Raw genomic sequence first — 16783 nt, 5'->3', positions numbered from 1 at the left:
GATTTATATTGTTATTGCCACTGATATTCTATGATTGTTGCTGCAATTCCCTATTTGATTGGTAAACAGAGTTAAAATATTCAGTGGTTGCTAAATTGAAACAGACATTGAATGTCTTTACCAAGGGCATATCCATGTTTTATAGGGAACCGGAAAACATGAATAAATGGAATCTTCAGACAATCTTTTAGTCTTCTTTTAGGTGGTAGTTCAACTTCTTCCCCTACTAAACTTTTGGACAGAGTTATTAGCAGGTAATAAAGTTTAAAGTCAACCGTTTAAGTTTTCCTTTCTGGCTTTCTCATTCCCCTACTTTAACGCAATAGAAATGAAAGTTACAGGAAGGATAATAACAATATGCCTAAGTAATGAACTACAGTAAATAGCTATAGCAAATTTATGCCATAGAAAGGGAGAATTTGAAACAGATGGCTTTTGATTAAAGGTACTTCCTGTAACAGATTTCAAGATGAAATTGTTAGTTTAGGAAAGATGACGGATATAATCTCTCTTTAAAAACACTGCTGGTGGGGTGCCTGTTCTGTACTGCCCACCCCCACCCCGAGACCACCCCACCACTCCCTTCTATGTAGAGCAACAGTTTTGATGGGTAAGAACAAACATTAAAATCCGACACTGGTGATTGGTCCATGCGTCCCTCTGGTTGGTTGACAGGGAACACATCTCCGTTGTATGGTAACTGATTCATGCTAATTCCTGGTCACACTGCTACATTATCTTCATAAATAATTTGCATCATGGAGTGTTTCTGCATATCTTGTGCATCTTAATGTTATTTTTAGCTAGGATGCTTTTTTTACAGTAACAATTTTTAAAATAGACTAATCAAGAAACCTCCCCCAGAGTCAGGGAGACAAGTGCTAGGAATATGTGGGGTCTGTCTCCTCTCTTCCCGAGGCATTTTCCTTTGCTGCTGTTCTCGCTGCTCCTGTCATTGCTTTTTGAAACTTTACTATTTTGGAATTGCCGTTCCTTTTTCCCCTTGTGCATCAGGATGTGGCTGTTGAAGTAATTTATGTAATAAGAGGCTGCACCACACTGATTTAAAACAAGCATTGGCTTTTGTGTAAGCACGGGCTATTGTACGCTTAACAAGGAGGACGCCATTGGAAACTTGATTTTTGAGATGGAAAGAGTGTTAACTCTTTCATTAAAAAAAATTAGTCTGTTACAAGTCTTCTCTGCATCAGCTTGAGGAGGAGGTAGGAAAATACAGAGTAGGAACATAAAAAGCCTGCCATGCTGTTGTCGCCCCTAGATGTTCACCTCTGTTAGCATTTTGAGTGTGTTTTCTTTCAGAATATTTTCTATGCATGCATATACAAATACGTGTAGCTTTACAAAAATGGAATCGTAATTGGTATACTTTTCTGAACCTTCTTTTCTCACCTCGCGATATGTTGTGAACATCTTTTCTTGTTAATAAATATAGATCTTAGCAATATTTTTATGGCTGCTGAGTTTTCCAGTGCATGGATGTAGGAGTGAAGATTCTCTGACTTCACCAGTTGTACATGCCCTCTCTCCTCCCTCTTTTCTCTTTTTCGCTGGTATCCACTGCAGGCCTCTTGCTCTGCTCCTAACTGTGGTCAGATGAGAAACCTGAATGAGAAGAAATCTAGGAACCCTACTTGATGGTTACGCTCTTGGGTTCCATCCTCAAAGTCAGGACTTTTTAGAGAAATTATTCCTCTTCCATCTTGGCTTCCTTCGCACAGTTCCAGGTCTTTTCCTGGAAATTTTACTTTCCCTTAGGTTCCCAGCATCTTCTGTTTACCTTCCCTGGGGGCTGATGACTCATAACGTCATCTGTACCAGGGCTCCCTGTCATGTCTCTGGCGTGGCCTGGACCTAGCAGAGACTCTCCTTGTGTATCATTTTGATTCCATCATGTCCCTTCCCAGCTGTCTAGAGGGACCCTACTCGCCTTTTGGATTCCATTTGAAACTCTTAATCATACTTCAGCACCTCTAGTCTTTACCTCCAGTTATTTACCATCTTGTGGCCTTTGTGTTGCAGTCAAGCACCATACTCTGCTGACTGCTCTTCCCAGTATGTCCTACCTCTGAAGCTTGCCCATGTCATTATCTCCATCTGAAGCACTGTGTCCTCCCGGTTCTTGACCCATAAACCAGTCCCTTCTAGTCTTTCAAACCCAGCCAAACTCCCAGCCAGGGAGTCATCTTGATGGCATCTTCTCTGATTGATTCCACCTGGCTCTAGCCAATATCTGGAAAGACATCTGGAGGGAAAACCTCAAATAGCTGACAGTGCAATTTTGTTTTGTTTTTTAAATTAACAGACTTTAATTTTTTAGAGCAGTTTTAGGTTTACAGAAATATTGAAAGGAAAGTACAGAGAGTTCCCACATTCTCTGCCTGCCCCCCTCCTCGAAACAGTGTTTCCTGTTATTAGCATCTTGCGTTAGAGTGGTACATCTGTTATAATTGATGAACCAGTATTGATATGTTGCTGTTAACTGAAGTCCATAGTTTACAGGAGGGTTCCTTCTTTCTGTTGTACATTCTATGGATTTTGACAAATGTATAATGAAATGTGTGCACTATTACAGCATCATACAGAATAGTTTCACTGCCCTAAAAATCCCGTGTTCCATCTATTCGTCCCTCCCTACCGACCCTTGAACCCGTGATCTTTTTTCTATCACTATAGTTTTGCCTCTTCCGGAATGTCATATAGTGGACTCATACTGTATGTAGCCTCTTTAGATTGGCTTCTTTTACTTAGTAATACACATGTAAGGATCTTTCATGTGTTTTCATGGCTTGACAGCTCCTTTCTTTCTTTCTTTCTTTTTTGTGAGGGAGATTGGCCCTGAGGTTGCAGCTGTTGCCAACCTTCCCCTTTTTGCTTGAGGAAGGTTGTCCCTGTGCTAACATCTGTGCCAGTCTTCCTCTATTGTGTATGTGGGACACTGCCACAGCATGGCTTGATGAGTGGTGTGTAGGTCCATGCCCAGGATCCAAACCCATAAATCCCGGGCCACCAATGCAGAGTGCATGAACATAACCACTACACCACCAGGCTGGACCCCAGTAGCTCCTTTCTTTTTATCACTCAGTGATATTCCATTGTCTGGATGTACCACAATTTATTTTTCCATTCACCTACTGAAGGACATCTTGGTTTCTTCCAAGTTTTGGAAGTTATGAATAAAGCTGCTCTAAACATCTGTGTGCAGGTTTTTATGTGCACATAAGTTTTCCCCTCCTTTGGATAAATACCAAGGAGTGTGATTGCCAGCTCACATGGTGAGAGTATATTTCATTTGTAAGAAACTGCCAAACTGTCTTCCAAAGTGGCCGTACCATTTTACATTCCCTCCAGGAGTGAATGAGAGTTCCTATTGCTCCTCCTCCTCGCCAGCATTTGGTTTGTCAGTGTTTTGGATTTTGGCCATTCTGATACATAGGTAGTGGTATCTCATTGTTGGTTAATTTGAAATTCTCTAATGACCCATGATGTGGAGCATCTTTTCATGTGCTTATTTGCCATCCTTAGATCTTCTTTAGTGAGGCGTCTGTTCAGGTCTTTCGCCCATTTTTTAATTGGGTTATTTGTTTGCTAATAGCACGGTTTTTCCACAGCCTTATTGTTACTCATTTCTTTTTTACGTCAAGTTGGTTCTTACTGCTCTGTTAGATTGTGTGCTCCTTGAAGGCATGCTCTCCTTCCTTGCCTGTCTGCCCCCAGCGCATCTTCCACGCAGTACATGCCCACAACGTGTAGTCTTCCCAGTCCGGGGCCAGCAAGTGTTTTCCTGACCTCAGGGCTGTTTTTCAGCAAATTAGCCTGTTCCATATATTCTCTCCCACCGCCTCTGACAGCCGTACGTATTCTTTCCATACCTAGCAGTGATGTTCACTTCTAAGTCCTCTGCATGTGAGCTTATCCACCTCTTTATGTACCCAGACTGCTTATTTGTTATAATATCCAAGACAAGAGCAAGGGTCGAGAATGTAGAAGACGCTAGTTTGTGTAACGTATGTCTCAACCTTTAGGTGCATTTCCGAATCTGAAGCAGTGTTTAAGAAATTCCTGATTCCTTTGCATTAATTCCTAAGTTTTACTTCCTGCCGTAATTACCTAATAGTGTATTTTAAAAATGTTGTTTCTGATGCCTATTTCGTTTTACTTACTGACCATAAAAGTCGTTTTAACTTCACAAATTCTGAAAGCACTGCTGAAATCACTAAGTCTACAGCAGTAAGAGAGATAGAAAGTATTAGCTGATGTGTGTATAACACTAGGAATTGCATGTTTTATATATGCAATAATAATTAACATGGGAGGAAGTCAGTACAAATTAGTGAAATTTCTGAATCATTGACTACGCTATACGTAACGCAGAGCTTCCCAACCAGGTGTTTCAAATGGGCTACAGGTATGTCAGGGTATTGATCACCTCAGCCGTTGGGCAGCCTTGAACCCTGAGGCTACAGAGTCCCTGTCAGGGGGATTGACTGCTTATGCTAGTATTCTGCTGTCCAGGTATTATTTTCTATGTAAGTTGAGCCACTGGAGAGAGAGAAGAGAGAGGACAGGGAAGAGAGCCCCAGCACACACTGGCATAGTATGGAGTGGGGAAAACAATGACTTAGAATTCAAAAAGAATCCAGTTCATTGTCAGCTCACTGACAGCTCTATTCTCACACCGCAAACAATGCTTGATACCTAGTAAGTGCTCAATAAATATTTACCTATTTAGTTCATGAAACATATCTGAGTAATAAATTTATGGAGCATGGTACTTAACCCTCTCTGTTTCTGTTTCTAGAATTGGAAATATAATTTATTTATATGTAACATATAAATTTATATGTAGATAGTAGGGCTCTTGTTGGGACCTAAATGGGCACAAGACATGCCCAATCTATGGCCTGGTGCCAGGTACAGAGTAGGGGATCCATTTGGTTTTTCCTTACCGTCTCTCATTTGAATTATTTTTAAATATGGATGATGGTGATGGTGGTGATGACAATAAAAATGACATAATTTGCCTACACTTTATAAAGTTCATTGCCTTTCCCTGATGTAATCCTCAGAGAATTTTTAGACAAGTATTCTTTTTACCTCCATTTTAATAAATGATGAAAGTGGTTCTCAGAAAATTGAAATGATTGTGTAAGATTGCACGCATGGTAAGTGACATCAACAGAACTTGAACCCAGATATTTTCAGTTTTTGACTTCAAATCTCAAGGACTTTCATCTCTACCAAAATAATAAAGTTGAATCTAGAGTCACTTTAAAGATTAAATCACTTTCAATTAGCACGTTATTTGATGCAAATGATGGTGATAAAAGTAGATTTAAGAATGCTTAAGTGAGGTAAACATTCCTCAACCTTTTTTAAAAAACTAGCCAGCTAAAAGGAGGCTTACGTTCAGCGCTAGTGAGAACCTTTAAATTCTGAATCTTGAGGTTCTGAATTAGTAGTGGAGTTTTAATGTGAATTAATTTTCTGTAACATTTTCAAAAGATGAAATGATAAAAGCGTAAACCCACATGCTATTATAAAACTTGGTGAGGTGAAATGAGATGAGAATAGATGATGTACTAAGAACAAGAAGGATGTGCAGAAGCAGGTTTATGTAGAAACTTTAAATACATTTGATGCTATCCTTTCGACAGGAGGGAATGTCTTTAAAATCTCACACCAGCAAGAGGGAAAAAAAATCAGCAATATCTCTTCTCTTGTTACTCTTTCATTTGAATTCTCTGTCACTTGGTCTACTCTGGTTTTGATTCACAAATGAATTTTCAGAAACTACCCTCCTACTTTTTTTTTTAATGAAATATTTAATTTTTCCTCTGAAGACTGACACACAATCATTGGGACATGAGATGGACACCCCTAAATCTTCTCATTTTGTGAGCGGAATTTAATTTTATACTGTGTACAAAATCTGGAAAGGTTTATTTTCTCATAAGGTACAATTCATTAGTAGTTATGGGCGTCAACTATTTATCCCTGCATTTATTAATGCTCCAAATATTTGTTGAGGCCAGCAATAGGCCTTGTACCCTGAGAAGAAAACATTATCTTTGGTCTCAAGAAGCTCATTCTTAATTCTGTTGTTTGGTTCACCAAACATCTTGTTTCTCTTCCACTAAATTCCAAGCCTTCTCTCTCTGGATACCGTTGCATGTTGTTTGCAGAATTCTCCTTGCTGTAGCAAGCATCTGTCTTGCTCATTCGCCACATTACAAGCTCACGAGTTGTAGAAAAAAAGAAAGGGAATCTATGAGTGGCTTGACGTTTGGTCACCCAGGTGGAGGACCGTCCCAGTGATCCTGAGAGAGACACCCACCACTGCTCCCTGGGCGTGCTCACAACATTTTCTATCTATAGGGGAAACATGTCTCTCGCATCTTAGAAAGACAAAGAAAGCAAGACTAAAGATAGAACACAGGGGGATGACAACCTTTTAACTTTTAAACAACCATGTTTCAGTTCAGTTTGTTCCTGTTGGCTTCGAGAAGGGGGAAAAAAAAGGAGAAAACTCTAATTACAAACCCCACGTTTCTTCCAGCTATACTATTTTCAATCCTGTGTAATTTGTACAGCTGAAATGGCAAATGCTTGCTTTCAAATGTGAAGAGAAGGTTTCCTCCTGTAATGCTTAGAAAAGATTGATTTTGATTTAAACAAAAGGAAGATGCTCCAGGGCCTAATGATTCATGATTTGTAATCATCAGGAGCAGCCATTTTGTTCGCCCTGGCACTGGCCCTTGGAGGAGCCTGACTTTCTTTTAATCCCTGCTCTCCCACCTCCTGTGTTCTTTCTCCTCTTGGATCAGCTGAGTTCACAGATGACCACTGCAGTGGGGCACAGAAACGTTAGGATGAGGGCACACGCTGGATTTCTGGAAGGGCCTCTCCATGATTCTTAGCAACACGAGTGGCTACATCCCTCACCTGGAAAGTCTATTCCTCAGATAGAACTTTGATCCCTGTGGCTGGAACAGCCTGGTCAGCATTTCTCCAAAGTCCCAAGAAGAGGGTGGAAGCTATCGAATGCTTAGTAAAGGGCTAAGTGACTTTTACATGTTGCTTTTTATGAGATATAAAGGCATCCTGACAGACTCCTAGGTGGGTATTGCTATCTCCGTGTTGCAGATAAGAGAGGCTTGATGAAGCGGAAGTGAGTCAGCTCAAAGTTACCAAGCTAATAATAAACATGCTGGCTTTGACCCTAAGGCTCTCTGAGTAATAACCCATGCCCTCTTTCTAGCACAGAGCATTCCTTCCCTTGAATCAGAGAGCACTTGATGGGAAAGGTGATGTCAGGGGCCACATGATCACCGGCAGATGAAACTCTCTCTGCCTCCCAAGAACCTGTCCACGTGTATAAACACGTGTCACATCAAAGATTGCTCCAGCCCTTCGCCTGCTTGACTCCAAACATGGGAAAGACAGGAAGATGCAATGGCTCGTCAATATATTACTTATATCTGAGTGTTTGCTGTCACGTGGGAGAACAGTGCCACAAGAACTAGTTTTTTTCTTTTGCTTTTCTTTCCTGTATTTAGACATTATAGCTACAGCCATCATCACCCACAGGTCCAAATATCATTCATCACCTTTACTTGGTGATTTACAGATATTTTTAGGGTCAACTCCTTTTTCAAACATAATCTTATGTGAAACTTCAGTATCCAAAACTGATAAAGGGAAATTTTGTTACTATGAGGTTTGTAAGATTTCCGTGTGTAATGCTGACTTATAAAACCAAGAAAAAAAGAACAAGAACAATGAGGCTTTGTGACGAACACAGAAATTTGAAATCAGTGTTACGGATGACAGCTGCAGGCTTCTCGAACTTCAGTTTCCAATTTATTCCCTTTTGTTGTTGCTGATTTTGCTTTTTTCTTTTAATATTATGGCACAGTATTGAGAGAATCTTGGTTTCCTAAAATAAGGAGTTGCAAATAATAACAGGATGTTTTGGGTTTTTTTTAAACAGCTACCTTGCAATCTCAGGATCTTTTTTCACTTAAACTTATCCACTTAAAACTTATTCATTTAAAACAAAAGGAAGAGTAGAAATGGCGTCTTTCAAAGTTGAAATCATTAACAGTATGAAACAATTTGCATTTTTTAATTGGCAAGGGTGCAATTTGGGGAACCAATGATAGCTTCCTCATCTAGTCTAAATCTTCTACTAGAGGCGGAAAACGCTTTTCAAATGATAACATTAATGAGATGCTCATTGATGTCCTTAAAAAAAAAAGAAGACACTTATAAAACTGAGGACCCATGTCTGTCTATTCAGTTTCAGAAGGCACAATTTACCTTGTTTTGCATGGGTAACCCAATTTGACTTCCAATTTCGTACTGACATTTTGCTACCATAAACATGGTCACCTGTGACACTTCAATGCCAATAAACCAATTTTGTTACATCATTTTATGCCACAGTCTTACCTCTTATTATGTACCAAAACCCACTGAGGACTAGAATCACACTCTGTTGTCTGGCTTTAGCCAGTTGTTGAACACATTGCCCCCAGGCTATACTAGGGTGCTTATCTATGAAATTTATTTGTGAAATTTTTGAAACTTAATGTCTTAACATTAAGACATTAAGTTTATATATTAAAACAGGAAAAAATAGGGACTGGCCCTGTGACGGAGTGGGTAAGTTCAACGCACTCCGCTTCGGTGGCTTGGGTTCACAGGTTCAGATCCCAGGCACAGACCTACACCACTCCTCAGCCATGCTGTGGTGGTGACCCACATATAAAGTGCAGGAAGACTGGCACAGGTATTAGCTCAGGGCTAATCTTCTTCAGCAAGAAAAAAGAAATAAGGGTAGCGATCTACAACCTTTCCAATTAGAGGATGACAAATATATGCACTGAGATGACAGGAGAAACTATTTTGAGATCTGCACAAACCCGGTAGTATGTGTTGGCCCGTTTGTAGTCTCCACCAAGTCAGAAAGGAAGTGACATTTAATTACCAGGGTGACTAAGAATCTCACTTTTGGAGAACTCTACTATCATCTCCTTTAACCCTCACAACAACAGCAAAATCAATTAAAAAGATATAGAGTCTTACTATCAAAATGGAATTAAGGAAACCCTTTGTACAAGAAAGAACACTTTAGAATTCTGTCCACCAGGGCTGTTGCAGCCACAGTGGTTTGGATGCCCACACACACATCTGCTGTAGGCTTTTCTCTTGTGTCTTAGGCTAGCTCTATGGTTTTCAAGCTTCATTGTTCAAGATAATTATTGCACAGGGCATTATAAGCAAAAACCTTCTATACTGTCCTTGATGGCCACTGGAGGGGACTTTTATTGATTCAGTAATACTTATTGAGTGCCTTCTCTCTGCCAGGACTCATGCAGATGCTCTTATAGGAGCAGTGAACCGAGTTCCTGCATTTGAGAAACTTCGATCTAGTGGGGAAGATAGATGTTAAACAAACAAGGCATCTTTGGTGTAATGTCCGCTCTGATGAATGCTCTGAAGGAAATGTGGAGTAAGATAAGAAGAATCAGAGTGGCAGAGGAAAGAGGGAGGGCTGCTCCTTTAGACTGGGTGATCAGAGAGAGAGAACATTTCAGCAGAGACCCGAATGAAGGGCACACGTTGTGTGATTTGCTGGAGGAGAAGCATTCTAGGGAGGAACAGTACGCCAGGGCAAAGGAAGGAGCAGGGCAGGAAATAAAGGTGTTGCACAGCTGCAATCAGCTCCTGTAGGGCCTTCCAAGCCTTGACGGGGACCAGGACTGTAGACTTCACCATAAATGCAGTGGGAAGCTGCTGAAAGGTGGAAGAGTTTTAGAATCTGACTTACAGCTTAAAATCTTAAGGATAATTTTGAGCCCCCACACTTTGTATTGGGTGTGAACTTTAGACCTAACTCCTGCATTAAGAGCTGTTCTGCTGTGTGACACATGGAATGCTTTTTAAAAATTAAATTAAATTAAATTAAAATAGTAAGAAATTTAACTTAAAAAATAAAATGCAGGAGCCAGCTCCGTGGCCGCGGGGTTAAGTTCACACGCTCCGCTGCGGCAGCCCAGGGTTTGGATCCTGGGCGCGGACATGGCACCGCTCATCAGGCCACGTTGAGGTGGCGTCCCACATCCCACAACTACAAGGACCTGCAACTAAGATATACAACTGTGTACGGGGGGGTTTGAGGAGATAAAGCAGAAAAAATATATATATATTAAAAAAAAATAATAAAATGCAGATGCTCTGAAGCCCCTTGCTAGAATGCTTGGGGTTTTTAAACAAATGTAAAAGCCACATGCTTCAATAAAGATTAAATTAGAAATCTATAAAAGCATCTTAGTGATGCTTACTAATGCTGACTCTGTCCTTTTCCGCTCCCTTGTTCTTCATCGGTACCTTTGCTGTTGCTTAGCTGGTTTTGATCATTCATCATCCTAGTAAACTATATTTACTTACCAAAGACACTGAGTCATTCAACAAACCACTGGCTTCTAATGATAAATACCATCATCAGAAAGAAGTGTGTTCTTTGTGTCCAGGAGATTGGACCCTCTTTTTGGAAAACAGATCTTGAGTCTTTAGGGATAGTTGTTGAACTGGAGTTGTAGCTGGGTTCATTCGGGATCACTTTTTTTTTAAGATTTTTGATTATGTTTTCTGTCACCAAACTTGGCTTCCATAAAAGGCACATTTCTATGACTTCATCCAAGTTACACGAGGTTCTTTCTTCTAGTGTATTAACCCCAAGTACTCAGCAAACTTTAGAAAGTATGATCTGATGCCTTCTCCCTATCACTTGCTTGTTGATATAAGACACGGAGAGGAAATATTTCATGGAAATTAAACAATAGTGTGTGAAGGACATTTTGGATTACTGTAGAGCTCTTTTAGTAGGAAAAACAATTTTACATTGAACTGTTTAAGATCCTTTGAAAACAGAATTTATTTCATGCAAATAATTAAAACAAAATGGAGCGTGCAGAAGACCCACCTGAATAGTGTATTTAAAATTCGGTTTTCTGGGCTTCATTCCCAGGAATTCTGGTTCAGAAATTAGGGTTAGGCAGACTTCTAACTTTATTAAGTACCCCAAGTATTCTAACGTAGAGAATGTGAATTTTCATAAGTACTCTAAGTGACAGCTGTGGGAAACCACATTTGAGAAACTCTACTGCTGACAAGGAACATTAGCTTCATGTTATAGAAAATATCAAACAGGTCCAAAAGTAGAGAGACAGTAAAATGAACTCCTGTGCCCCCATCCCCCCATTTCCAAAGAAATCAACATAGTTTCCTTTATCCTACTCCTGTACCCAGATTATATTGAGGCAAATTCCAAACATTGTATACCATCTATAAATATTTTAGTATTTATATAAACAATTGAGGTTCTTCTTCTTATACAAAACTGCAATAGCATCATCATACCTAAAAGTAATTAGCAATAATTCCTTAATATCATCAAATATCCAGTCAGCGTTTATATTTCCCTAATTATCTTATAAATAACTTTTTATTTTGTAGGATTTTTTTTAATAGTTTACTTGAATCAGGATACAAAGAAAGTCTATTTATGTCTCTAAAGCCTCTTTTCAGCTATTGGTTCCATATCCATTGTTTTTATGTTAATTTTTTCTCTTGAAGAAACCAGACCATTTTTCCAGTAGAATTTCCCACCATCTGGATTTTGACGATTGCATCCACATGGTGGTGTTAAGCATGTTCCTCTGTCTCCTGTGTTTTCTAAGAATTGCTAGGAAATTCTAGTAGCATTGTTTGCTTTGCATTGCTTTGCCTGACAGCGTCATAGTTAGTATTGTGTTGTTTGTATCTCCATCAGGAGGTAATGGTTAGTAGTATCTCCTTTTGCAATGAGATCTTTGTCTACATTCATAAATTTCTTAGGGATTGCAAAATGGTGGTAATCTAATTCTATTATTCTTTGTTACTTATTAGCAGGAATCATTGTTCATGAAGAGAAACCTCCCCTCATCTACTATTTGTTTACTCTGTGCTTCAGGTTTTATACAAAAAGCAGGATAACTGCTTGGTTCTTTCTCTTTATTTACCAGTTTTCAAAATACAGTTTTTTCATAATGTCCTCCTAAGTTACCATTTCTTACAAGTATTACTATGAACTCATAGATTTAAACATATCTGATGTGTTTTAATCATTAGAGTTATTACCCTTATTAATACTCAGATGGCCTCATCCTTGTAGGTCCTTCTAGTTCCTCTATGTGGGATGCCACCACAGGTGAGCGGTGCTAGGTCCACGCCCAGGATCTGAACTAGTGAACCCCGGGTGGCCGAAGCGGAACGTGCAAATTTAACCACTCAGCCACAGGGCTGAGCCCTCTTCATTTCTTTCTTATTTATTTATTTATTTTTTGAGGAAGACTGGCCCTGAGCTAACATCCATGCCTGTCTTCCTCTACTTTATATGTGGGACACCGCCACAGCATGGCTTGATAATCGGTGTGTAGGTCCACACCTGGGATCTGAACCAGTGAACCCCGGGCTGCCGCAGCAGAGCACATGACATTAACTGCTATGCCACCAGGTGGGCCCCTCTTTGTTTCTTTTTGATATTTAAAACTTTCCTCCTTTCCATCTTCAGGCATTCTCTGTTACATGTATTTCTTCTTGTGTTCCTTCTTGTTTAGTCTTCATTTCTAATTTTTTGTTTTACTTCAAATTCTTTTCTTAGTTCTGTTGCTTCTCTCTTCAAATACTTCTTTTCCTTTATATCTTCTTTTATCTTCCAGAGTTTCTTTTAGCTCTTTTGAAGTATTAATTGAAAGTTTACATCTGTTTTGTGGGCATGTCTTTGTGGTAGGAATGTTATTCTGATCTTTGTTCCATTTTTTCCTCAAAATAACTGTGCACTAGATTTGACCACAATCCTATGTTGTTACTCATTTTTAAATGAAATGAATTTTCCTGTATTTTTAGGGGCAAGGGCTGGGCCAGCAAAGCTTTTCTAGCTTCTAAACTCCAGAACGCCTTCCTCTGTTGCTTCCATGAAGTGATAAATAAAATAAGGTCCATACCGTCTTTGCCCTGTCTCCTTTGCTTTCCTCCGCTTTTATCTGCTCCCTCCCTTCTCTTTGCTCTTGTTACTATTATCATGTGAAAGTGGATTCTACTCTCATAAGTTTCTCCTCGGGGGAGTTCAGTCGTGGAAGGCAGCTTCGTTTTATTGGTTTTGAGCGTTTATCGGCTCCACGCCACCCAACCCAAGCACCTTTGGCCCTTCCTGTGGTCCTTGCCCTCACCCTGTGCACTGGGTTCAGCAGGACTCCTGGCCGGTTACGCTGCCATGCTCAAAATAGCTCATCAACCTGCTCACCTTCCAGTGGGGACTTTTGGAGATTTGGGGGCTCCTTGTCATGAAACCTTCAGATGCCCACTGCCTTTCCTCCCAACTTTCTCCTCCATGGATGTTGCTTCCACCTGGCTCTGTAGCTATGGATGGTTTGGTAACACCCATTTGTATCTTCAGGTTCATGGGCTACATGGCCATAGAATTTTGTTTTGGTGTTGTTGATAAGTTTTGGTGTTGTGATCCTAATTTCTCTGTTGTTGTTGTTGGGGGGTGGGGAGAAGGAGTGCAGGGATTCTGGGAGATTAAAAAAACTATGCTGCCTTCAACACTGGCACCATCGTCTTTCCTGAATCTTTGAATCTTCATTCTAACTTTTTCAGTGTTATCAGTGCTGGAAAAGATGTTTTTGCTAAATGCCATCCTTTTGGATTCAAGCTGGAGGACTTCCAATTGTGAAATGTTTGGTTTCAGTCTTTTTTTTTTTTTGCTAAGGAAGATTCGCCCTGAGCTAGCATCTGTTGCCAGTCTTCCTCTTTTTGCCTGAGGAAGATTTGCCCTGAGCTAGTATCTGTTACCAGTCTTCCTGTATTTTGTATGTGGGTTGCTGCTACAGCATGGCTGCCAACAAGTGGTGTAGGTCTGCCCTGGGGAACTGAACCTGGGCCTCTGAAGCAGAACGCACTGAACTTAACCATTAGGCCACGGGGCTGGCTCTCAATCACATTTTTTTTTTTCTGAGGAAGATTTGCCCTGAGCTAACATCTCTGCCAATCCTCCTCTATTTTTTTGTATGTGGGACACCTCCACAGTGTGGCTGGTGAGTGGAGTAGGCCAGCATCCAGGATCTGAACCCACAAACCTGGGCCGCCAAAAGGAGTGCACAGAACTTTAACCACTTGGCCACAGGGCGGGACCCTCAATCATATTTTTAATAACTAGTTTTTTAAGGAAAATTATAAAGTGCCTTGAAAAACAAAACCCTTACTAATCATTACTTCTTAATTTAAAAGAGAAAACTAGCCGTGTTTGTTATTTGTTTAAAGTGAGTATGTAGGAAATGAAATTGCCACAGGTATTTCTAAATTAACACAGTAAAAAATGAAAAGCTCCTAATCCATCAAAAGATAGAATTGCTGTCAAGTTTAGGATGGGTTAGGACTGTGGACTCTCAATCAGTGATAGCTCTGTGGTTGAAAAAGCTCCCTGGGTCTTTCTGAGATGGATTTTGATGACCTGGACAAGTCAGCCTCCTCCATATTTCTCCCTGGCCCCCGGGGAAGTGTCTAGCTCCAAGAATTGACTTGTTATAACTTTTAAAGTGTAGTTGCCAAATTGCCGTGGACTATCACATTTTTTTTCTTGGCTTTTAGTAGCTGGGAGCTGTATGCTTTTTCTATTTTGTCCTTTTCAAATTCTTCAAGGCCCTTCCCGGCACAGAAGAGACGATCAGCAAACACACTTATAGTCTATGTTACATGTGGCACCTTTTAGCAAAGGGTCCTGCTTCCTGTGGAGTTTAAATTTAGATCCACCGAGAATCTGAGAAATTCAGTAATGAAAGGGGAACTTTAGAGTTTCCTCTTTTGGAAGCTTTCCTTGTTAAATTTATTAGTGAGTCTATTAGAGTTTGTTCCCATCTTACGTGAGAGACTCCAGAATTGCATCTTGAATTGCTTCTTCCTTCCTCTTGCAGAGTCATTCCTTCATTCAGCATTGATCGAGTGCGTCCCACGTGCCAGGCTAACGGGGCTTATAGACAGACCACCAGTCTGTTTTCTTCATTCTGTTTTTTTAAAGAGTTTCTTGCTAGTCCACCTACCTAAGAAGTGCTGTTACTAAATTTCAGTCTATTTCAGAAATGTTTTTCTGACAGCCTCCTTGCTGGGTTTTCAAGTGTACATCACTCTTGGATAAAACAGACAATGTAAACAGCAAGAACTAGTCATATGATTCTATATGCTCTGAGTATGAGAGTCTACAGAGAAAAAAGATCTTGGTATTCTTCAGCTGACTTGTGAAGAGGAGTAGGCCTCTCATTCCTAACTAAAATTGACTGTTAGGGACATAGATTGACCTTTATCTTCCTTTTTTACAACTATGCAATCTGACCCAACAGCTGGCACTTTCTGTGTTCAGCTCAGTATCAGTGCCCCGTAATGTGTCACACCTGTAATATTTTGCATAGGAAAAAAAGGGGGAACAAATAAACAAGAAATTTTTATTTCTGCTAAAGGCCTTTCAGCAGCTTCCCTGGTTTTCTCTCTTTGCTCTGCAGATGGCAGACATTGGGGTTCGTGTCCTCTAAGTATGACCTCTCAGGAGGCCTTGGCCAGGGGTCCCCCCTCCCTGCTGGCATGCTGCTGCTCCTTGAGCACCTTCAGCAGCAGGGCCAGAGTGTGCGTGGCAGCGCCTCCCCAGACAAGGCTCTATGGGGAATGCATTTCCAAATGCAGGAAGCTCCTCTTACACTATCAGCCGCCTCGCTTCCTCGGTTACGGCCGAATTCTACTCCATTCTGAGCCAGCTTACCATTTGAGAAGAAAGGAACATACGGGGTGGAACAAGAGAGAATACCAGTACTTTGTAAGTTAATTAAATTACAATAAGAACAGGAAGAAATGCAAGGAGTTTTGATTGTCTATGTTTCCTGTTAGAAAATAGTACAACAGAATTATCCAGGGAGTCTCGTCAGTTCTGTAGGTATTTGGCAGAAGAGTAGCGAATGAGGTTATAAATTGTCCCTCTGCTTACCAGCCGTCTCTGGTCTCTCCGCTTCCTGTGACCCAGCTGACTTGCTGTCTGCTCAACCTCTTAGTACATCATGCATGCAAAGAGCATAAACATCACGTGAAAAGGACTGAAATCAGCCATGCACTCATGCCGCGCAGAACCCCTCGCATGTATACAAGTGTATCGTTTGGATCTGCCACTTCATGTAACTTGACCACGGCCAAGTAGCCTTCCCTGGGGATGGTGGTACCGATTTGCACACCCACCAGCAGCCAGTATACCTAGTAACCAGCGGAACAATTAGAGTGGAGATAGTAGCATATGGCTTCTGAATGTTAGACAGTCCCAGAGCTCAGTCCTCAGACCTCTTTTGTTCCCTGCTTGATCTCTTAAAACCATCTCAAAGCCCAAGCCGGCCCTGATGGCCTAGTGGTTAAAGTTCAGCGCTCTCACTGCTTTAGCGGCCTGGGTTCAGTTCCTGGTCACGGAACCACCCATCTGTCAATTGCCATGCTGTGGCAGCATCCCACATAGACGAACTAGAAGGACTTACAACTAGGATATACAACCATGCACTGGGGCTCTGGGGAGGAAAAAAAAGAGGAAGATTGACAACAGATGTTAGCTTAGGGCAACTCCTTCCCCGCAAAAGTAAAAACAAACCTGTCTCAAAGCTGACGGCTTCTCCAGCCTGGGCCTCTCCTTTGA

At 40.8% G+C, this 16783-nt stretch overlaps 1 protein-coding gene across 13 annotated transcripts in view; it reads left to right on the top strand.

The window, feature by feature from the left end:
• The window catches only part of ATXN1 (ataxin 1), a 384336-nt gene that overhangs the window by 253422 nt on the left and 114131 nt on the right, over window positions 1-16783 (top strand). The window lies entirely within an intron of this gene.

This window comes from Equus caballus, chromosome 20 (assembly GCF_041296265.1).
Source record: "Equus caballus isolate H_3958 breed thoroughbred chromosome 20, TB-T2T, whole genome shotgun sequence".
Lineage (NCBI taxonomy): Eukaryota > Metazoa > Chordata > Mammalia > Perissodactyla > Equidae > Equus > Equus caballus.
The sequence above is the reverse complement of the archived record's forward strand: the minus strand, read 5'-3'. Positions and strand labels throughout refer to the sequence as shown.